At 36.2% G+C, this 25643-nt stretch overlaps 1 protein-coding gene and 1 long non-coding RNA gene across 6 annotated transcripts in view; both read right to left on the reverse strand.

Moving 5' to 3' along the window:
- The window catches only part of ANKS1B (ankyrin repeat and sterile alpha motif domain containing 1B), a 415189-nt gene that overhangs the window by 375348 nt on the left and 14198 nt on the right, over positions 1-25643 (reverse strand). The window lies entirely within an intron of this gene.
- Positions 655-1503, reverse strand: LOC135442380 (uncharacterized). Its single transcript, XR_010438666.1, has 3 exons — positions 1478-1503; positions 1202-1300; positions 655-783 (listed from the first exon to the last, which is right to left on the reverse strand). It is a non-coding gene; the product is annotated as an uncharacterized LOC135442380 (long non-coding RNA).

Raw genomic sequence — 25643 nt, forward strand, 5'->3', positions numbered from 1 at the left:
TCCTCTTTGTTAGAATCCAGTGTTATGCCAAATATATTATCCTATAAAAAATATATATTTCTTTTTCATGGATGGTTTTACCAATTATGAACACCCCTTGCTGAATTTCATGTATGTTTTCAAATGACTTCAAAGAAAGTAAATTTAAATATTTGCCTTTAGTAGCAGATAAAACTTTCTAACAAAGTCATATTTTAAAGCCTAACAAATAACTGTACATGCAAAAAAACCTGAAAAAAATGTATTTTAGAATTAATTTCAAGCAGGTGCAGTTATAGGTATTAAATTGAGAAAAGTAGATGATATCTTGATTAAGGCTACCTTTGATTTTCTTTCCATTATCAAAAAAGCCTGTCGCATGAAGCAACTGAGCAAAAAGTCTCAAAAATATTTTTAAATTTTACTTAAAAATAAAGAGAATGGCGAATGTATTATCAATTTTGTTAATATTGATCTTATGCTAAAAGCTTCTTGTATATATAATTCTAAATTAGTGCTTTTGTTCGATCAGTGTGAAACGTGACTCAATTTTGAATGCACTTATTTCATTTTGATTCCTCTTGTTTAGTTTCCCTAATATAAATAATACAACAAAATTCATTTTCAACTTATTCATGGGATTATGGATGTTACTTAAGTTCAGGTTCTAAAGCAGTTTATTCCACTTGCTTTCTTTAACCCAGATCTGTTTACAGTCTTGGCCTCAGCGTAAGTCTGCAAAACTGGAGGATTCCACCAAACTGTGATCTCATTTCCATACTGAGTGTCTTCAATTTGTGATTTCTATTTGATATAGCAAGAGCAATACACATTATGAGTGTGATTATTTAGTATACAACCTTTGGTCATTACTATACTTAGAGCTAGCTACAACAGTGGGTTAGAAAAAGATCTCTCTCCAAATATGCAAACAGCAGGATCAACACTTAAAAATGATAACAGAAGCATAAAAGTAAAAAGTGTAATTAAAAAAAAAATGTTGAAGAACAGGACCATGTCCAACAACATAAGACTCAAAAAACAGTATCTTTGCAATAATTATTACTTTTCAAGTTCTGTGAAGTATCATTACTAAATGAACACTGACAGATGTAACAAGTACATCTGCCCAGACTACAATTTGGAGTAGGGTGGCGGTATTTAAAAGTATGCAGGTAACCTGGTGTCCAACAGATAGCTACAGAGATACTTGCTCACTTACCATTCTTGCTGTTACTAACTGCATTTTTCGTTGGAGAACAATGATACCCATGCCATCATTAGTCCAACCTGCCATCCATTGCTTCTCCAGTGGAAAGAACTATGAAAAGGTTAATTATAAATGACTGAAAGTCAGTGTGTTGCTGAGGAGGGGCAGAAAGCCAGACACAGAAATACCAAAGTGTCGCAGCACACACCACAGTCAAGAAGGCCACAATACACAGAGCATCACCATACAATATCAGAAGGCTTCAACCCATACGGAGTAGCACCATACCACATCAGAAGGCTTCAGGCATCTACCCACACAGAGGAACACCATACCACATCAGAAGGCTGCAAGCAGCTGCCCTTCTTGTTCTTCAGCCCAACCTTTTATACCCCTCATAGTACATGCATTGCACCTGTGTGCCTTCTGTTCCCTCTCGTGATTGGTCAGTACACCTGGGCACTCCAGGTCTCATTACTGTCAATGCTGTTCACCTGTTTTTCACAGCTGCAGTCCATTAGGGATGAGGCTCTGCTGCCAATTACCACCAACTGTGCGTGCACCCACACCAAAGTCCTGGCTATCCAGAATAGATTAGTCATGATGAGCCTTTCAGAGAGACAATATGGACTTATCCTTTGAATAACCTCATAATATTCAATATGGTCTTATCCTGAATAACCTCAGGATAAAAGAATGCAATTGAAAGAAAAGGGTTTTACAAAAGCATATTTTGATAGAGTTAGGACTTAAGAGACAACTTTAAAGGAACTCCTGAGATGAGAAATTATAGAAGTTGCAAATGAGGACATGATGATTGTAAAGTACCCAAAGAACAGCTGGAATAGTACTAAGATGATTGGAAACTACACAAATTCTTATTCACATGTTAGGTTGTGATGAACACCTCCTGTTTATCTATAAAGGAGCACAAAGGGACAACAGAGTTGGAGAATCAAGTAATGCCCTAGCCCTGCTACTCTGGAGCTCATCAGAGAAGATCACCAGTGCATTAAAAGCCCATCCATGCAAGTCCAGCAGGGCACAGCAGCACCACAGCAGGCAAAGACACTTTGTTGGGGTCTCTCTCAAAACTGTGCTGTGAGAGCCTCCACCCCACTGCCAAGGAGTGACACATATCAACACAAAACAACGCTGGATAACACTTCAAGCTGAGAGACGCCACTGTCTAGGGCTACGGGACATGTGGATTCAGTAGGATTTCCAATGGGATATTTAGGGAAGGAACCAAAGGCAGGGAAAGGGATGGACTTAGGTGATTTGGGGAGGAACAAGTTTGAGGAGATAGAGGGATAAGGGGACAAAAAGGGTTGACCAGTTGTGTATAGTTGGTTCTGCAGCACAATAGGCTGGTCATGTCCTGCACTCAATCTTATTAAATTCTGATTCCATTTCCTTGGACAGGGGCCTCTATCCTGTGTGCATGAGGGCCAAACTACCTGCACCTGAGCCAGATGAGGGCTATTGAGAATATATGTCAGTCTGGCCAGGAAATAGAGCAAATGAGGTCTGCATACCAGAAACTGGAGGGAGACCTTGGATCAGAGGCTGCTGTAATGTGAGTGTGTAAGACAGTGTGTGATTGGTTAAGAAGACCAAGGTGGATCAGTCAGCAAAGTAGGTGAAGTAGCCTGGGAGTCAGTTGTGTAGCTGTATGTCTCTGAGGTTAAGACATCTATATTAAAAATACTAGAGAAACCAGGTCTTGACATAGACCATTGGGAGGCACATCCTACAACTCTTCAAACTGGACAGTTTGTGCATGTGTAACTACATGCAAATTTATGCATGCCCAGTTTGGGAAAGAATCCATCTAGTAAAAACATGTTGATGAACACACAGTTCCTCCAATTAAGTACTCTTTATGGTAAAATCTAAAACTAAACCAGAACAGAAGTCACATGAATTATTTTAACTGAGCTAGAACTCTGTTTACTCAAAGCTGCAATCAATTTCCCTTGAGGGTATGTACTTTTATCCAGATAGTCTTAATAGTTACATCACTTGAAATAACTCCAAAAGGAGAAACACATTGACTCCAGGATGATGTCAAATTTAAAAATTTGAAAATCTGTCATATATAAGGTAACTTTGCATTTGACCTTTACCTAACCAGTCTGGCTTCATCATTCCTTATGGACTACGCATCTAGAAGTACACTGGCTGAATATACTGCATAATACTGTGGCTACATTCAGAATGCAAAATGCTTCTTACTAGTACTCGTTAGCTTTTAGAGTCAAGACCAATTTGCCTGGAGCAGTTAAAAGAGAGAAAGCCTTCATCAGCTATGACATAAGGGCTCCTCTGTATTCCACTTGTCTATAGGGACAAGCTGGGGTTTTGCTTAGTCCACAGAGAACCACAGTAATTCCAGCTTGTCAGTGATGAGTCAGACAGATCTTTGGATTCAATCCGGGCTTCTGTCCTTGAAAATACAGTCATTCTGACAGGAAAAAATGTTACCTCTCATTTGGCATCATCCTGCAGAAGAATGCTGTAAGAACAACTACTAAATTATGAAAATACACAGTCCAAAACCAGATCAGCAGGCAGTACCTTTCATAAGTAAAATAATTTATGTTTAAACAATGTAAATAATTCTAAAACCATTGCCAGAGGTATGTATGATCTTAGGTGATCTAAGCAATCTGAAGAATACCACACAGCTAATGCTGAAGATCAGTGCATCAGATTAATTGTTCCTATGAAGAGCAACTCAACTCTCATTGTATCCTTAGTTTGGGCTCCCTAATATATATGAGGTGCTTGGGTTCTATGTATTTGTTATGAATCAGACCTATGCACTTTGTATAAGATCTATAGATTGATCAAGATTAATCAGGAACACAGTCACTGTGTTATTTACTATTGAGCCATATAATAAAGGCTAATTGCCTTGGCTATATCTTTTTTCAGTGTGAATACAACACTTATGGGTATATACATATATTAAACTCCCTCTATAAATAAATACTGGGTTCTTTCAACTCTTTTAGACAACTAATACTTAGTGAAATTACATAAACAATAATCATTTTTCTATAATCACAACAGAAATCAGTCTTCTGAGTGGTTGTGAAAACCCTTGCATATCTTATGATTCGAAGTACATCAAATACTCACTCACCAGTTGGTTGAGGGAGGGGATTGTCCCATTCTACTCTGCATTAGTGCAGCCTCACCACGAGCGCTGTGTGCAGGTTAGGGTGCCACAATATAAGAGTGATATAAAGCTATTAGAGAGCAACAAAATGGTGAAGGGCCTTGAGAGGAAAGCTGTTCAAGGACACTTGGTCTGTTCAGCCTGGAGGAGACTGAGGGAAAACCTCATTGCAGTTACAACTTCCTTGAGACGGGAAGAGGAGGGGCAGGCACTGATCTCTTCTCTATGGTGACCAGTGGCAGGGCCCAAGGGAATGGCCTGAAGTTGTGTCCAGGGAGGTTTAGGTTGGGTATCAGAAATAGATTCTTCACCCAGAGGGTGTTAAGGCACCAGAATAGGCTCACCAGGGCAGTGGTCACAGCACCAGCCTGGCAGAGCTCAGGGCACATCTGGACAATGCTCTCAGGCACAGGGAGTGACTCCTGGGGATGGTGCAGGGCCAGGAGTTGGATTTTGATGACCTTTGTGGGTCCCTTCCAACTATGCTTATTCTATGATTTTTAGATTGCATACACTTATATGAACATACCCATGGATGCTGAGGTCTAGTATATACATCATAATTCTCTTTTGAAGAGCAGAGCACATCCTCAGAAAGACCATTCTGACTTCTTTCAAAAAAAAGCTGACATTAAAATAAAAATTTTTAAAACCCACTCCAATATTACTTTTATCAGAAATAAATGGAAGCAAAGTCATATTTCTCTATCTCTCAAGAATACAGATATGATTATATATTTTATTAGGAAAGATATTCCCTTAGCAATTCTTTTTCCTAACTCAACTGACCTTGAATCTTTAGTAAGAAAAGATACTTTTTCCACAATTCATTTTTGGAGATCCAATACAGTGTTCCCATCCAGCATAAATTCATGGTGTTTGCAATTTTAAACACATTCTTATCACAGAGAGACAAAGTCAATATTTACTAGAAAAGGAAAACTAAAAACCTCTAAATGATTAATTATGCATCCTGGAACACTTACTGACATTTGTTTAAGTGGAATAAAAATTCCTGAAGCTCTGGCACTGGAAGCAGCACTGGGAAGAGCAACAATTTGCATCAAAGATTTTTGAATATGGATGCTGCTAGATCTGTGACCTCAATCCTGTACTAAAGATTGTTCATCTTAGAAACCAACCTGAGATGAGACTGTTATAGCTCTAGGACACACAGAACAGAGCTTGCTATATATAGAGTCTGCAATTCAGCTGGCTTTAATACCTTGTCCTTCCTCATCTGGGTTTCCTCAAAAGTAGAGTAATTCTTTCAGACACTAGCAAAATAGACACAAAAAGAAATGCACAATTCTATTTCCCCTTGATTCTTGAAGGCCATCTCACATCTTATTCTCAATTTATGCTAAGATTTGAAAATGAGATTCAGAAATCAACTGTATTAACATTAATCCCTGCATCCATGTAATCAATCCCTCACTATCTTGACATATGAAAATGTAACAGATGTGAGAGTCTCACTTCCGTTTTCATCCACATGATATTAAATGTTATCCACATGATTTGCCATATTCCTTATTCAAAGCTTCCATATCTTCATGTCATCACAGCAGCAATAATGTCCAACCCTTTTGGACAACCTGCCATAACAGCCTAAACTCAGAACTGTGAAAGACTACAGCTCCAGGAGCTCACTTCCAAAATATGAATCCTGAGATATTAAGGCTCTTGATGTCTATCAATGACCTATAACATATGTAGAATATATGCATAACATTTGTGCTTTCCAGTAGAATACTTCCTTCGTTATTCAGGCTCCATGGGCCTAAGCAGACAATAAGCAAGTCAGGGAACATCACAAGTGTGCCAGAGTACATTTTTACAGGATATAAGGTACTTGAAAGTAACCTTGATCAAAATGAATCAAAAGAGTACTAAAACTCTTTCCTGTTGTCCTGGGGTGACTTTATAATGAACTGTATAATACAAACATATTTATATTTAATAACAAATATTAAACAATTTGAGTCTGTTCTTTAGAGAAACCATTTTAAATCAGAGGTGCTCTTATTGCATATGCTAGAATGCTGCCATGGAGTATCTGCATATTGACTGCCTCCATCCAAGTGCTAACACTCACTCTTTCCATCAGCTCTGAATTAACTTCATTAACAAGGACACAGCTTAGGAAAGACATATGAAATATAGATATGACAAATACATTATAGAAATGATAGTCATTGTATAGAAAAAAATTGCCACCTGTTCAGATTACATCAACATTTCTTTCTTCTCTTGTATATCAAGTTAAATAAGGAAGGAAATTACCTACTGCATTAAGTACAACTGGGCAAAATCAATCCACTAATCGAGTTTTTGCAGAGCCTTGAAGATTGGTCTTTATCAGACATACTGCAAACCTCAAATGGAATCATTGTAACATCTAGTCTTTAACACATAGAGCTATTATAATGTGAAATTTTCAAATGCTTTTGGCATAGCATAGAAAATCTGAGTAAGAATGATACTGGATGAAACTATTGCATGATACAAAACTTTAATTGAGATAATGTTATTAACTAAGGACAGTTTGAGCATAAATTCTCTATCCTATGTTAGCTAGCTATGCTCTAGCTAACTGGAACAGTAAGACAGAAAAAAGCTTTCCAGCAATAAAAATATAGAATTCCTTAATTTCTTCTCTCAGCACATGTCATATTTGAAATAAATAATATCTAAACAGAAGGATGCTACTCAGCACACATTTCATTTGCTGTGCTTTGCCAACAGAGGTCAGAATTACCTCAGCAGCATCCAAAGCATTACTATGATCATGACTAGAAATACTTTTATTACCAAAAAATTACTTTCACAAAGACAAGTAACATACTTTAAATAGAGACTGAAGTTTCAGTGACATACTACAAAGGTCTTACAAAGCTTTCAGATATGTATCACCACTTAAAACTCCCTGAACACTGTTACTGAAATAACTACAAAGGTCATAACCATCACATGACTGACAAATTATTTGCTAAGATATGCTAGCAATCATTTGAATCACTCAGAAAACATTAATTCATCCAACAAGACACTTTCTATTGAACAAAATAATTTATGACACACAGCTTGTTGTAGTAGAAAGTTGTAGAAAGTAAACATTTAAGAACCATCTAGTTACCAGACTATCCATCTCCTGGATTTTCAGGAAGCCACCTGAAAAGAGTGCAAAGTGATCTGAAGGAACTTGGCATCTTAAAAGGCATGAAAACTCAACCCAAATTGACATGACCATGCATAGCACATTATTTGAAAAGACACACACAGCACATTATTACTCCTATAATACTGGTAATTGTGACACTGAATTAATTGGGGGTACATTATAGGCATAAAGATTCCATACAGCCTTGATTCCATACAGCCTTTGATCATGCCAGTTCAGAGTAGACTGAATACACAGAGAAGTTGTAAGTGTTTTCTCTAAAAGCATAATCAAAGCTGGAAGGTTAATTTCTCCTTGGGCATGGAAACAACACCAGAATGCAGTTCATGGTTGCAGAAATTCTAAAACTATTCCAAATCTACAGCAAACAAAGTAGAAACAAAACTTCTGATTTTTTTTATTTGTAAAACATAAAACTTTAACTGGCCAACCAATCAAGGAATAGACTCTCATTACATGAAACACAAATTTTAACACAGTTAATCATATAGTTCTGCCACATAGAAGACAAGACTTTAGGAGCAGTCTAGGGTATGAAATAACTTCAGAATAGCTTGGGGTTTTTTTTTTTTAAATGGCAAGATAAATTTTAAAGCTTCAGTTTTGCAGCCATCACAGCTAAAAAAAAAAAATCTTAATACAGAGGTAAATTGGTACAGGACTGCATTTTTCATCTTACAAACAGAAACTGGTTTTTGTCTTTCCCACATCACCAAGTCGCTCTGAACAACCTAATATCCCTAACAGATTCTCCAGACAATCATTTTTAGGCAGTAGAGTTTTACATGCTACTCTTCCATGTCACAGAGGCACAATTGTTTCAGGCCTCATTTACAAAATTGCAGTGGACAGTCTGGGATCTAGAATGTTTATGTACTGTTGAGACCAAAGCACAATCTATATCATTAAAACTATCTGGCTCTGCTTAACTCCCAGAAAATGTCATGGTTGTATGCAGGTTACGACTCCCCATTTTGCCAGACCCTGAATGCCATGTCAGTTCTCTTGTCACTTCAGCTCTAAGCCATTTAGGAACTCAGGCTGCACCAGCAATAGTAAACTAAACATGTTTGGAACTATTTTCTGGCACTAAGGTCATACTGGCATAGAATGCTCCACACCTACACTACTCAAACCCTCTAAACAGGATAGCTGCATCCAGATTGTCTATCAGGCCCTAGGCACATACCCATTCTTCAGCTGTGCTTGGTAGCTCTTTGCTTGGGCAAGTGCCACATGGCACCTTCCAGTACCCAGAAATGTTCCCTGGCACATTAAAGTTAGATGCAGTCTCACATTCCTGTCACAAATTTGGCAGAAGCCTGTCACTCACCAGCAGCATTTATCACTCAGAGGATGCAAGAGCACACTGTTTTGAGTTTAGGTCCAGACACACCAGGATGAGCCTCTGGCCCACACCTCATGTTTCAGCTTTATGCCTTTGATTCTCCCAGCAAAGAGCATAGAAGGGAGAAGCAGTGGTACACTGACCCCAATTCCTTTTTTAGCTCATTGTTTGACTGCTCAACACCAGGATACAGGATAAGGGGGAGGAAAGTTGTAAATGTGAAAATCCCAAACAATACACCACTGTTGTTAACTTCTTTTCTCCTCCTTCAACTGCACACTCATATTGATGGAAATTCCTAGCAGTGCATCCAAACTGCATTTTACACCTGCAAGGCAGTCTAGGAGTCTCATTCTGGTAAAAATTTAAGAAAGGAATTCACAATAGACTCAGAATTACCTTATTCCAGGAAAATATTGCTAATAGCTATAGCAGCATCAATGTCTTGAACTTTTTAGCAGAAAGAACACTTAGCAAAAAGCAGTCCTTTTTTGATTCAAAAAAATCAAAAGGTAGGCATAGATATGAAAATCCTCCACACCAAAAAATACCTACATTTAAGTTTTGTAAACAGGGACTCTGGAAGAAACTTCATATTGCACAGAAGGAAGCAAGAAGTGATTGGGTAGAAAAAAATAATTAATCCCACCAAAACTAAACAAGTTGAAATTAAAGACAGCCAAAGCCTTACTGAACTGACACATTTCTCACTTCTGATTTCCCAGTCATCACAAATAAAGGAGAAAGAAGCCTTCTTAGGTGAGAGGGACCTAGTTAAACTTTGGAAATTTGTCCCACTTAGAGATATTATTTTCCATAATTAATTAAATGGTCTCTCCAGAAGAAAGAACAAATTTCTGTCTTGTGAGAACAGGTCAAGGATGAGAGTTGGCTATCCATGCCCATGATGAAGAATATGCTGGAACCAGGAACTACAATAGTGGCAGTCTGTCATACTATCTCTGAAAATCCCTTAAAAATGAAAAAGTATAAATCAGGAAATTTAAACAGAGAAGAAAGGAACTCCAAAGCCTCATGACAGCTGAAGCAGGGCAGGAGACATTCTATTGATCTCTGAGACAAAGTTTCAGCTTCTGGAAGGCTGAGGTAATAAAATCAAACTACAAAATGTTGTCTTAAATCTCCTACTCACAGTTCACAAGCTTGTAGGTAGGTCAAATTGTTTGATAATGTATTCAGAGCTTCTAGGAATTGAAGTCTTTACCTGGATATACTGATCTGAAAGATTAGCCAGCTTCCAATTCCAGCAGAGAGAATTTTGTATCACTTTGTTTATGGATCACATGGTGGCACAGCACCATTTCCACACCTAATCATTACAGTGAAGTTAAAATGGTGTTCTAGTCCACCTGAGCATGGGGAACTGTAACAGAAGATACGTGGAGTCACAAAGAGTCCAAACTACAGGATTACATACTGGAATACTCATAACCAATTTTAAGTTAAATTTCCCACAGTTAAATCACATTATGGAAAAAAGACTGTCTTACAAATAAAGAGACACAAATGCCCTCTGTCAATTTAAAGATAAAACAGTATTGAATTTTATCATTTGAACTATTCTTCAAGATGGACCCCTTTTTCTTTCAAATTTGAATGTATCTGGTTTACCATTGGTTTCTTATGCAATAACAAAGGAACTGATTTCTTGGCTGCAGTCACAAAAAGATGAAGGAAGATTGGCATGGTACAGCTATGGGGCTGGGAGGAGACACTCAAGCAGATATCTTAACCAATGCCAGTACAAACTAAAACACCTATAAGAACAAAATGCAATTAATATTGTATATTAGAAATAAAATTAATAAAAGAAAAAGGAGGAAAAATCAAAATTCAGTTCATGTGAATTGAGCTCCTACCAGCTGTATCCTGCTATTATAGCCATTAAAATGTGGTAGCAGACTGTACTACCTTCTTTACACTTGTACATGGTGGATGAAGTGAATTACAGGCAGTGCAGGTCAAGGAGGTCTAATTTCAGCTGCATTGTCTTATGTGTGCAGAAATCAATGAACCACAAACTTGTGGTCAACCACAAGATTAAAAATAAGAAGAACTCAAGTTAGTTATACTATAAAAGTAGTATTTTTTATTCTTTGTTTACTATTTCTAGTGATGTGGTTCACTATGTACTCCTTTTATTTCAGTGAATAGTTCTAAATTTGGATCCCGACCCATGGATCTCAAATGAAATATAAAAAAGGAACAATAATCCATATGAATATAATCCACAATTAGAAGCTATCTAGCTATCTCCTTAGCACACTGAAAAATACAACTTATTTTAAATTGAACTGATTATTTATTTTAAATTGAACTGATTTTAAATATGGTTACTGCAATAAGTAGAGGCAGACATGTGCAAATACAGAATAAACTCAATTGCAAATGCTCCTCCACATACTGTGGAGGGTTCATTAAGTAGTATATGCATATACTTTGATTATTCACTTCCTCCCAAGGCCATTTCCATTCTTTGGAAACTATTTTCGCACTTAGACACTGAGCTATAACAAACAGAACTCATTTTTGTAGCCAGAAGAAGAAAGTTTCATATTCTCGAAAAGACAATATGTGGATTTTACCCTTACAAAGGTGACTAACTGGTCTTTTTATCCTGAACACAACCTAAGCATTGACTGAATACAATATTATACCAAATTCAACATAGTTACTATCAAATCATCAATATTTCAGCATTGTAAAGACAGTAACATAAAATTGAGTTTTACTATGACATTTGGTACTATACTATAAAACATAAATTATGCATAAAATATTTTGAAGTCAAATGAGAGAAGTTACTTTGTCAATAATTAAGGTAATAAAAGAACAGCAATTCCCCATGTTTTAAGTGTTTCCAACAGCATTTGATCCTGTTTTTATTGATTCTATTCCTATTTCTTTATCCCTGTAGTTAAGATGAAAACGTAAAATGAAGGGAAGTTATAGCTGTAAAATACATGAATAAAATAGTGGGTTTTTTTCTCCTGATATTTTTCTGAATTCTTTTTATGTAAGAGGATAAAGTTTCTTTAAATAAAGCTGTATTTTCAGGATAAAAAAAATCAAAATAAAAACATTTCACAAACTTCAGTCCAACTATCAGCATAATTATTTCACAATTGTTACTGAAAGAAAAAACCTTAACTCCCAAAACTAAAGGACTGGAGTATCTTTTAAGAGTAGTAGAAGCTGAGTCTTATAACATTGTTTAGGCTAGGGAAGACTTGGGAGGATGTCACAGTAATATACAGTGGGAGGGTGTAGAGAAGGCAAAGCCAAACTCTTCTCAGTAGTGCCCTGTGATAGGAAAAGAGGTAATGGACATGAAGTTCAACACATTACATTCCATAAATATTCTGGAAATAATAAAATCCTTTTTTACTGTAATTATTATGGAAGACTTGAGTGGGATTGCCCAAGATTCAGAGTGGCCATTTCTGGAGGTACTCAAGATGTGACTGGGCAACCTCTTTTAGCTGACCTCTGCAGATCATGTCCTGAGGTCCCTTCCAACAACAACCCTTCTGTGATACACATTAATCTTACATGAAGATGTGTGGGAGGGTAGAATGCAGGAAAATAGAGATAGTGCTGAAGGAGCTGTGAGGAGGAAAGGTCAGGTGGTTGTGCAAGGAACAGGAAGGAGTCAGCCAGCCACTTGGAAGAAAGAGAGAAGGTGTCAGTGTTGAAAGGAGCTTCCCGTGAGAACTCAGAGAAGGTATGAAAGTTTTAAACTAAGATAATAAGCTGGTGCCAAGCAGTGATGCTGACAAAGATGTATTAATTTTTTACTGAAAGGTCCACCTCTTGATGTCACACATCAAAGTACATAAAACAGAAAATTCATCTGTAATTTTTTTTTCCTTCAAATCCAGAAAAATCAAATTGACCTCTTCAACTATACAGAGCTTCACCTCCAAAAATTAATCTAACACCAGTAAGCAGATTGCATGAAGAGTAACTCACTGATGGAATGATGGAGTAAATATACCCAGTCAATCCAAACCAACCAGGTTTTTTCCTTTCTAACACATGTAAGGTAAGTGCACCTCATACTCCATTCTACACACACTTCCTCAAACTTGGAGCTAGGATGCATTAATAACATCCCTGCTTCTGGCAGTGCTAGAGAGACATGTAGGAGATACATTGAACTGCATTCAGCACTGCCATAAAGTCCTCCCATTAACCACTGGGATTAGAATAACAAGACTGGTCAAAAGTTGATCAAATGACTTGTACCAAAGTAAGACCACAATACACAACTACCCAAAAAACTTGCAACATACCTATTTCTTTTCTCCTGAAAAACTAAATGTTTGTGGTCCAGATGGCAAGACAATTTGAACAATTTCATCCTTTCAGTTTGTGAACAATGTAAACAATGGACTGACTGGGGCAACAGAAGTTCTATCCCTCTGAAAGATAACTGTCTAATTTTCAGAGGCTAAAGGAACTTCTAGGTACCAGAACTGCTTTACCGTGAAGTTGTTTGTGAAGAACGTCACCTTTAACAATGACAGACTGCAAGTGGAAAACAAAGGGAACATGCAATCATCTCTATCAACTCAAAGTGAAGAAAGTAACAGATAAGGAGAGTTACTAAATTAGTACACCTTAAATTAGTCAATGAGAAAATACTACTATCTAAGAGATATTTGTAAAAGGGAGGAGAAAAGGAGGAAAAAATTACTCTTGTCCAACCGTCTCACTGCTTAAGAATCTAAGTAACAGTAGCAAGTAGTGAACATGATTGATCACAAATTCTTAGGCCAAGCTTCAGCACCAGAAGAACTTGCAGCTGGGAATATTGTTGCCAGAAAAGACAGAATGCTTATGGTGAGAATTTAACTGTGAAGACTTTCAGAATATATGAAAAGAACCTTTGGAATAATCTCATTCAATCACTTTCTCTGAGATATGAAAATCTCAAAGGTGGAGCTAATTTTGAGGTTAGTTCAGTTTGCTTGCAAAATTGTGTAGTCAAGTTTTACATGTCTTCAGTCATGGATATTATATCATCTCCCTTGCCAATCTTTGGCAGAGCTTGATTACACTGTGATTTTTATCCATAATATCCAACATAAATTTCCTTGTTGAATTTTGTATTTGCCCCCATTTTCCCCTTGCTGTGCACACCTAATAAGATGGGGGCCCTTTTTAACACCAAAAGAAGTAGTTTAGTTAAGGACACCTTAATGAGATTCTGGTTAGTGCTCTTTTCTTCTGTCTGAACAAAGAGCTCTTTCAACTTCTCATATGTCAGTGCTGCAGCCTCTTAATGATCTTGCTGTGTTTCTCTCTTCTGGATTTTCCCCAGTGGGTTTGTATCCCCTATAATGAAGTCAAAAACTACCAGTCTTTGAACAGAGGTGAATAGGCACTTCCCTCAACTTGCTGGCCATGTTTTCTGTTGACCTTCTCTCCTGCAAGGGCACATTGCTGACTTACGTTCTCCTCACAGATGGCAGACAGGTTAGCCAGCTACAAATTAGCCTTGGTAAATCCAGGTTGATGCCTTCATTCACATTCTCGTCCTTTATGTACTTGGATATGCTGTCATGTAGAAAATACACATACCCTGATAGGGTTGAAGATATTAAAAAACTGAAGATGACTCAAGAAAGAAATACTAATTTTGCATTCTTTATTCTATACATGGTTTAATTTATGTCCAATATTCAAATTGCTGTCTTTCAAACCTTGATCTTACTTCTTTATTCACAGACTGAAGTCTAGATATGTTCCATCAATTCACTACTGTGAAACCCTTTGAATTTTCCAGTTCTCTTCTAAAAAGGAGAGCATACCAAATTGTAAATAAATACTACCTGGATAAAGCTGAAAGGCTACTAATGTTCTGTGCTCTCTCTTCAGGTTCCCATGACCTGAAGTTTTTCCCATTAATTTTAAAGTGCAGTTGTTTTTTTCTAAGGCCTAGAATTATGAAAAAGACAGTACATACAGGATAAGTAATCTTGTTCTTTCTCCTCAGGTTAAATAAAGTTAAATGCTTACAAACAAAAAAACATATTGCATTGCCAGAATTAGGCACCTCAGCTAACACTCAGAAGAGTAATCAAAGCAAAAAACACTAAGTAGCTCCTTAAATCTAGTCAAGAGGAAATTCCAAGACATACACATTTCTGAAAACCCCCTCTTCTTCCAAGGATAAAGTATCTTAAGACTAAAGAAAAATGTCCTCGATTTACAACCCATAGACTGGAGGGACTTTAAGAAATATAAGTAGGCATCTCCCCTTCCTAAGAACTCAGAAAAGCTGACTCCTTTCTTTTCAAGGTGCTCAGTGATGGCGGAAAATACTTAAAAGGGCAATGAGAGTATTCACCTGGGAAATACCCTGACCTCCAGTCCCCTAACCAGCAAATTATTGTTTCTGTATTTTATCTAGAATTAACCAAACATATACAATCATAAGAATAATAAATCCTGACACAGGCTTTGCAAGAGAACACTTCAAGCATGAAAAAGAGTAAGGATTTTTTCTCAGAAACCTATAACAAGTCTCTATAAAGCCTACATTGAATTATGCAGGAGATTCTGCAAATGGCTTGTGGTTTTGATGACAGGTAATTTATTTAAATCTGTCAAACAAAAGTAAGAAATAGAGAATTTGTGGCAAGATATTCGTGAAAAAAAAAATCTATGGAGTTACATCAAAGGAAAATTAGGACGTCTAAATTTTACCTGCAGTAGCTTTCAAAAGTTATCCCAGACATATGCCATATTTTTATGATTGACTTTTCTTGGATGTAAGATTGAGAGATAACTAGATATCAGAAAGCATAAAATAACTATTACCCTACACTCCACAGGAACTTAAATCCTTACAGATCAAGTAATGTTACAAGTAATATTCAATTCTTTAAATTACTTCATTCCTTCACTACTTAATTCATTTAAGTAATAATAACATTTAATTCTACTACTCTAATCCAGGCGGTTCTACTACTTGTGGTCCTCCTTGCACAAAGCAGGAACAGAACCTTTTACAGCTCACAAGAGAAGAGAGAATGGTCCAAGGACCTGGAATCCTTCAGCATTAGGTTGGTTGTTACCAAATGAATAGAAAAAGTGAATGGAAGCAAACTTAATTTAGTTGTGTAGATTTTAGCTGTGAAAAGAGCAGGAGGCATACTCTCGTAAGAGTACAATTGTGCTGAGAGTATATGAGACAAAGCTGGGAACAGGTATGGGAGCTGTATTAACTTAGAATTCTAAGGACTGAGACATTTCCTTATGGCATTAAAGGGTTAAAGCAAGAGATACTCTCATTGCTAACAGCCTGGTCTGTCAGAGTTCAAATTTACCAATTATCCTGAAGCCAGCTGTCCATACTATTTCATTCTAAATTTAATAGTCTTGAGAAAATGTTATCTTTCTAAATTAAAATTATTTGCAAAGGACAGGGTAAACCACTATCAAGTAAGATATCCACTTGGGCGCACACATCCATCTTTCACTCTCACTGAACACAGTATCCCTGCTTTTACTACCTCACACTATACAATTGTTCCTTAAGAGCAGTACTGCTTTAAAGACTGTACTTTTATCCGTCCTTTTCAGCATTTTTATCCATTCCAGCTTTAATCCCTTTCTCCTACTTTATTTCTCCTCGTGATAAATAATAAACTTCTGATAGAAGCTTCCATTATCCAGATGAATATGAATTTGGATGCCTACAGAAATTTTTCAGATTTACTACATGCTTGCTTCATCTTGAATTCTGCAATTTCTGATCAACTAATTTTAAAGTATTTGCTCGTAAGTTAATGGATAGTCTTGCACAGCCATCTTTATTACAGACTAAAACTGAAGTTCAGTTGAAAGCATCACCATTCAAATTTGATTTTAGGGCAAAAGATCAAGATAAATAGAGAATAATTTCACACTAAAACTTTGTCTGATAATATATTAATAATATGAATGAGATGAAAAACATTAATTATCCATGTAGGACTTCCTCAGATCTTAAACAAAAATTTTGAATAGTTGATCTATTAATAAAAAAATTAATTATAATTTCAGATCATCTTCTGAATGTGGATCCACTTTAAGTCTAACAAAGAACAACAGGTTGGATTTACTTTGACCACAACTGTCCCACTTTAAAAGGAAAATCCGACATATAGAAGGTTTTGAGTTGATGGGTAATGCTAGATCCATTTAAATTAAGCTTTAATGTATTTGATTAACCTGTTATCAGTCAACTGTGTGATGTTTCACTGACATTGCTTCTTGTAATTTCTAATACACTGTCTATTACACTTTCCAGGAATTTTCAGTCATGCCCTTCACTATTCATAAACAGCTGAATAGGAAATAGTTTAATACACCTGCCATGGGATAATGTAAAACAAAACTAATGCATGATGCACTCATTCCAACTGTTTAACTATCATACTCCTCTCAGAATTGCAATGCAACACCCTGAAGATGTGCTCAAGTTCCTGTTGACTTCAATATCCTTGGTAATGTACTAAAAGAGAAACATCTCTTGAAGATTGAGAAGAGTTTTATTTCTCAGGTACAGCCTCAAGAATCATCATAAGGGGCTTTTTTAGACTCACTGCAAACTGCATATTCAATATGGAATGACAAACAGGATGGTTCTCGCAGACCCAGTGAAAACCATAAAGATCTATTTCAAAACAGGGGCACCTAGACATAAAGCTGAAGTTATAATCAACATGCTGGGTGCTAGTGCAAATAATCACTAATTTTCACTACAGTGAAAGCTAGATTATCACTAGGTTTGATAAAACTTCTGAAAATTAAATGGCAAACTTGTACACAAAGCATAATTTTATCAAGAGAAAGCAGAACACATTAGACCAGCAATCTTCTGCCATGAGAAAATGTTCACCAATCTGAGGATCTCCCTTAATTTAAAATTATTTTTAACATCATTGAAAATATGTCACTTTACTGTCTTAATACCTCATTTAATTAAAAAATACTATCATTATCTGAGATGCCAAGAATAGATCCTGGTGTATAGTGCTAAATCAGCTACATGTTCAAGTAAAAAAATTTTGCTCCAACTACCTGCAGGTATTGACAGATTAGAACTCCCCTGGGTATTTAAAAACAAAATGAACCAGGCACCAGGATGTGTCCCAGCCACCAGCTGAATAAAGTACGCTATTTTTATTGCAGATATCAGAGAAGAACAAAAATACCAAGATGAACCTACTGAAAGTTTAGTGGAACTGAATACAAAAATGCAGACATCTGAGGAACTTGAAATAAATATGAACCACTAGCCCATACTAAGAGATGTGAGAAGAAATTACAATTGTGGTACACACTTTCATCATCTTGAGAAATATGAACCACTAGCCCATACTAAGAGATGTGAGAAGAAATTACAATTGTGGTACACACTTTCATCATCTTGAGAAAACTTTGAGATAAGTTGTTGGGAACTTTTCTATTAGTGTCACTTGCCAATACTGTGGGTTAGTATTGTAAACTGGGACTAAGAGTATTCTTACAGTATGTTGCTACAGAATTTAGGTTCGCAGAGCTTTCTTGAGATCTTTCAATTCTTTTGATAGTGTAAGAAGTCTATACATAGAATGGTTATCTAAAGAATCGGATACCAATTTGTTCACACTCAGTATTCTTTATATATGGTTTTTAAAATTTTATTTCTCTTCTTTAAAATATTCTTGGTCTATCAAAAATGTTTGTGTTTAACCCTTTTCTGCAGATTATCAGGGTTTTATTATAGTCTAATCCTGTTTTATAAAGCATTTCACAATAGTTTCTAGTTTTTCAGTATCTGTCAATTTGACTAACGCAATTTTAGTTTCTTCCTCCAAAATGAAAATACTCCACAGAATCAAACTTTGGCATTTCTCTAAGTGACAATTTATTTCAAGACGCTGAACAAAGGAAACAAACTGGTTAGAGGAATATGGGAACTCTCAGACTGGACTTTAAGATTGGCTTGGGAGTCAGCCACATTTAAATGCATCTTCCTCTTTGTTTCACTGTTAGAGTAACCCTCTGGCTACTAACATTAAACAGAGACTATAAATGGTAGCTTCTTCTATCAAATTTTAAAGTTTCTTATCTAGTAACACTTCAATCCATGACAACATTCATGTTCAAGCTAATGCAATGTTTGGTTTTTTCCAACGTTAAGGTCTTACGAATCACAGTATCATTTTATTTACTTCAATCTGATTATATATTTAAAATTTAAAATGTTGCATATTCTGCATTCCTTTCATTATCCAATTTTATAATTGTCTTTTAAGATGGGACCTAGTTCTACATAAATTATCATTCATTCATAAGTAATGTTTTCTGCTCAGGTTCTAGATAATGAATGATTTTTTTGTTGTTTGTAATACATTCCAAGTTAAATGATAGTAAAATATTATATTAGAGTGAGAGAAATCAACATTTATTGTCATGATTTTTCCTTCTGAGAGCTATACACCATACCAAGGGATGAGTTCAGTTCTTCACAGTTTTCTTTAAAGAATAATTCTCAGATATGGCAAAAATTTTCAAGCTAATAATCTTCATAAATAAAACATCCAGCATATATATATACTGTAAAAATTAGTTATGTAGCATGAATTCTGAAATTTGCATTTTTTGGGTGGAGAAATTTTACAAGGTCCTCTCCCATTGTTCATCAGTCAGATACTTTGAGAACGTATCTTTCACGGTCAAGATAGATTTATAAAAGAGTTGAATGCACTGACATTGAGACTGTTTCTCTACTCGGAATATGTTACCAATGCAGAAGTTCAGGTGCAATACCTGCATCATGCATATATATGCTAGATGTGAGCAAAACTGTGCTTTTCATGGCACTGAGGAATTCTCCCACTCACACTGCAGAGTAACTAATCAAACCAATAAAATTAGCATCACACACTGAATGATTTATTGGTTCATTTTAGATGTATTTATATATACATACATAAAAAAGAATGCCTTTTTTCCCCTTTTCAACCAAAAACCTTTTGATTCCAACTTTTCAAGCGTATTCATGCATGATTTTTTTTGAGAAATCCCTTAAGTCTTAAAATTTCCAAAACTATTTCCATACTGCTTGACTGCAGCATTCCCTTCATTCTACAATAATAATCAGATTTTCCTTTATAAACAAGAAGTTCCCTGAGTGTACTATTTACACACTAGTGCACTCTGAGACTCATCCTACCATGCAGAATTAAATAAATCACGGTCTTCTGTACAAATCATGCTAAAAAGCTACTGCCCATCAGTAAAATGCAGACTCAGATATGTTCTTTCTCTGACTAACTCATCTTCTTTATGGATGGTGAATTTTGCAAGTGCTCTAGCAACACGGCCTATTATGCATTACCTCTACTCCCCAATGTAAAAAAATCACATTTTACTTTGCTTATGATTAAACTGCTTTGTTGAAGCTGCAATGTCACATGTCATATTTCTAAGAAAGGTGATCTAGAGTAGAAGAAAATAGGGGATGAGGGAAGAAAATCTGAATTAGCATACTAAGGGAAATTTGCAGGAAATTAAAATAAGCTTAAATGAGAAGACAGAAAAGAGGACTCAGGCAGGCAAGACATGAAATTTGGAGGGAGCTGTTGAAATAATTTAAATAGATGAGGCAAAGACTGGCAGGATAAGCCTCCCAAGGTAAAATGAAGAGCTGTGAAAGGACACAAAGAAACACAGGATATTTAGAATGAAGTCTAAAGCTAAGAAAACAGTTGGACAGACTAGAAGAGCTGAGCATTCATCAAGTGACAAGTGTCTAACACTTGTAAAACACCCTTCCAGAACGTGTTTTCCTAAAAGGAATTCCACAATAACTGGGGAAACGTCAGCAACGCTTTCAAAATAATTATGCCCATGACCACTGGCTACCTGTACCAAGCACGCTAGTCAAGCACAGAGTTCTGTGCAGCACATCCTGAAGTGCCATTTCTCACTGACCTGCATCAGGTTCATGTAGTTAGTGGCTTACAAGCTTCATAAGGCCAAAAGAGGACTTCTTTGGCCATGAATACTCTGGGTCTTAGCCCCATGAGTTGCTATCATGCAGCTGGTCAGTTGAGATGCAAAAATTGAACAGGTCTAAAGCATCTGAGCGTTGATACCACAAACATGATGGAATTGCTAGTTTATCACTTTTTTATAAAAGAAAAAGGAAATTATATATCTATATATAATAATGTAAAAATATTTTAAGAAATCCCACTGAAAAGACAAGAAATGGCATAAATAAGTTATGCATGCATTTTTGTCCTTATTAAAACTGCCTCAGTCTGTATATGTAACCTACTGTAAAGGCAGTTCATGAATTTGTAGAACAGAGCCAGCTAAATGTGAAGCTGAACAGAAAGGGAAATATATTCTGAATGGGCTAGAGGACTGCATGGGAAAAATGAATACATTTGTATGCAGGGTAGTGCAGTATTGACCTAGAGATGCAGACCTCTTGTACCACAGAGGTTTTCTGACAGTAGGAAAGTCTCTTAAATCTAACTTTATAAGAATGATCATCAAGCATGTAACTTTCAGAATATCCACTTCATATTCTGAGTTTGAACTGCACAAGCACTATACGCAGTTGCCCTGCTAGTCAGAGGAAATTGTGCTTTGCACTTTTAAATGGTTTGTGATGACAAATATTCTTCAAAGTCAGAAAGCAGGTTTTAGGTGTTTTGAATCAGGCATCTAAAATTACCCAATGATGTTGACCCTAGTGTCTCAGGGTTTCACATATCCATTTGTAAAGTGGAGTAATAATACCCTGTCATCAACAAAGGTTGTTTTTGAAAATAAGTGCATTATACTTGCAAAACTCTACTGTGAAATAAGTGAGGAAAAGAATTCTCTTTATAGAAACACCTACAAGCTGTGCGTCAAAGGCATAAGCTAACAGCTACAATGAGAAAATAAAATATTGAACAACAACTAAGAGAGCACCATTCCTCTCATATGATTAAAGTGGAGTGAATTTTATCTGAAGAACACCATGTGGTAATGTACAACATTCAGTGATGCACACAATATGCCACCGACACAGCACAGTTCATAGGCAGACTATCTGCAGAGAAATGTGGGTACACAGACATAGGACTGCCTGCAAAAGCCAGTTAGGACTTAGCATTTCTTGGCCAACTGTGTGCATTTATAATGCTCCTAAAACTAGCTGAAGTCCAGAAGAATTATAGCCACATTTGCATGACACTGAACCTCAGCTAAGAAGTCCCAAGCTAAACCCAAGCTCTCTCTGTGTAGCTCTAGGCTGGGTACCATTGCTCCACACATGTAAATCTAAAGAGAACCATATGTAGATTGTTAGGTGGCTCTGTTGATCCTGGCACAGATGATGTCATTTACAGATAACATTGCTGTGTGTTACCTCACCATGCTTTCCATGCATCTAAGAGATCCTAAATTTGCTCACCCCGCTTTCTATGATGCTTTGCCTAGATATAAAATCTTTAGGAAGGAGAAAAAGAGAATTTTGAAGTGGAGTGCAGAATATGATCTTAATCTCTGCAAGACAGCTTTTTTACTCATTAATCTCTTTCTCAAGACAATTGCATACTGAGAAGGACTTCCCTTCTGTACCTTCTCTTTATATCTCCCCTAAATAAATATGTTTATTTATGCTTATGTTTTAACTAACAAAATCATGTCTCCAGGTTTTTTATAAACCAGTAAATAAGCCAGTCACTGTACTTTTCCTCACTCTTTCTGCTTTTTCAGTACTTTAATTATCTAATTCCAAAGCAGCCCCATTGTAAATTTGAAGCACTTATGTGTGAAGTTCTTTTGTGTACATTATAAAAAAGGCCCATCCACTACAATCTAGCAACATCACCAAACCAATTAAAAGGGTGTGATCTAAAACTTCTCTCTTTACTGCCAGAAATCCCTAGTCACACCTTTCTTTTTTCACTGTCATCTAAATTATTTCTGAAAACATATCAGACATCCTCATCTTCAGCTCTCTGTTCTGAAGTAGTTTATATTATCAGGTATTTCTGCATAGGCTTTTATTTTTTAATGAACTTATCTATAATCAGTCAAATCATCCAACAATTCTTTAGGATACTTGCTGTCATTATTATGCTAAGTCTCAGTTTACAGACAAGAGTATACAACCCAAGCAGATGTCCATATTCTAAATAAAACGCGTCCTCTCTATTTCACACTTTTCCTTTTTAATGTTGGATGGGATTGTGGGTAACTTGCCCTGTTTTAGTCTAATCATACTTGCCATTGGCTCATCCTCAGGAACACCAACTTTTTTCCTAAACAAAGATGTCAGTTTCTCCCTTTTCAGATTACTTTGTCACTGAATCCTTCTATCTTACTATTTTCAGCTCAATAGGCAACGCTTCCTGATTTGTGTTCTTGCATAATTTTGCCTCAGGTGATTCTCTTTATGGCTTAAACTGGTGGAGAGAGGGGAGAGAGATGGTGGTGGGGCAGAAGCTGGTGCAGAGATGTGGTGAGAAAGGGATAAATGGAAAGGTAGATTATTGGAGATAGAGTGATGGGGAGAGAGAGGCAGAGAAGGGGGAAACAGTGGCAACAGGTGGGCAGAGAAACCAAGAGAGACAGATCAGAGGAAAGGGGAAGAAAGAAATGGAGATATTAAAGAAAGACCTCTATGCTCCAGATTGATAGATTTCAGTAATGTAATATGTTAATGAACATATTTTTCTCCAACCAGTTCAGCCAGAAGTCACATATGAATAGTAATTACTTCAGCAGATGAAAGTTATTGCACAAATGTAAAACTTCACCACAGACATGAATGGATTGATGATATTCATCTGAGAAAGGAGCAGTTTTAAATCTTGTTCAGTGCCTAAACAAATGAAACCTACAACCAACACATTCATAACTGCACAGTTCTGCTAAATCTATAAAAGCACAGAATACTCTGACAAGTTCCAAGTCCTGTACTTCCAAGCCCATGCCACAGAGAAAACTGCAGGTCCACTTCAAACAGTGCTAAGGCTTTTGAACCTACCATCTAACACATTTCTTACTCATTCAAAATGTAAAAAACAAAACAACAACTTTCCTATGTGAAATTTAAACTAAGAATCATTCTGAAGTGGGGGTTTTTCGTGTTGACTTTTAAGTTTTTTAAACAGAAAAAAACAGAATGTGAAACTAAAAACTGATGGATTACAATGGGAAGATTAAACTTAAAAGTAACCTTATACCATCATTCTGTTTCCCAAGCAAGTGTCATGTCCAACACTGCTTGTACATTTTGGATTTAAAATCTTTAATCTCTTTGAATAATATTTTTATGTAACTCTGTATAATCTTTGGTCTGGGGAAAAGTACATGCTGGGTAAACCAATTACAGAATTCTCTTGGGATAAGACCAGAGACTTGAACCTGAATCTCCACATCAGAGGTGAATTATAGAGTTACCAGCTTAACTACTGTTTTGGGCTCTGTTAAACTCCATGCTCTTTGTGTGGTCAGAAACTTAGACCACAGCAAGTATAAAAACAACCACAGTTCAACAAGAAAACCTGGGGTTTTTTTTAATTGAAGATGGCTTTTCATGCACTACTACAGACATACAAACACTTCCATTTTCTTGAAAAAAAAGATATTGATTGGGAGGGAAGAGGACATGCACCTTTGACATCATCATATTATTGATGCACGACTCTAAGGAGAGGAATTTGGCTCTTTTCACTGAAGCATAGATCTATAAACCAGACACATAACTACTTGAGTGTGACTTAGCTCCTTTCAGGATTTTTCAAGGTTTCCTATATAGAAAACATAACTCAAACTTATTTGCAAGATGTCTTCAGTATGTTTTCTCCCACTTGCATTATTTTCTGGAGGATGGTGATACCCAGTCCTGTCTCATTAGCATTGAAGTAACATCCCACAATAGAAAAAAAAGAGATGTGTGAAGATAAAGTGAGCAATTATTTACATTTAAGTTTTTAAGCTGTAGTGGAAAATACTGCCCTATTGAGAAATTGATAGGCTAGCTCACTATTGATTAACAGTGAAACACAAACACAACTTGATAGTGTTTCAATTGGAAAAGAGAATCTAATGATCAAAGCACTAACAGAACTGGAGATGTGTAATATTTAGTGCAGTAATACTCAGCTATACAATATCATTAATGTGGTCAGTGTAGAGTTACAGAATGCATTGCTGTTAGCCAAAGGCATTTTCTTCATTTGGAATGTGAACTAATGCTTAGGTGTACAAGTCTTCAGCTGTCATGGTCAGAATAAATTATCCCAGCTTTAGCCTGAGAATCCATTTGAATGGATGAGGCAAACTTCTCTTTGCATACTGTAATTGCTATATGTGCTTACTGACCCCAAAACCTGCTCAAAAAACAATCACTTGAAAATTATGGAAAAAAATCAGGTACGGTATTATATACAGCCAACTTCAGCACAGCAGCACAACACCAAATTAAGAGACATATTACATTTCAAATGAGAAGTTAAAGTCAGGCTACTTTTTCCTTTTCTGACAATTTTTAAGGTGGGTCACAAATCTCTAATCTTAATCCCAGGTGTTTCTAAGAATTTTCAAATCTAGCTAAAGCTTCTTTGCATGATGCCCATGAAAACTAAACTTATAACATCTTTAGAAAGAAATTCTTCATATATGAATCAAAAATGGTTTAAATGAAAAACAACTATTTTAA

This window comes from Zonotrichia leucophrys, chromosome 1A (assembly GCF_028769735.1).
Source record: "Zonotrichia leucophrys gambelii isolate GWCS_2022_RI chromosome 1A, RI_Zleu_2.0, whole genome shotgun sequence".
In the NCBI taxonomy this organism is placed as follows: Eukaryota; Metazoa; Chordata; class Aves; order Passeriformes; family Passerellidae; genus Zonotrichia; species Zonotrichia leucophrys.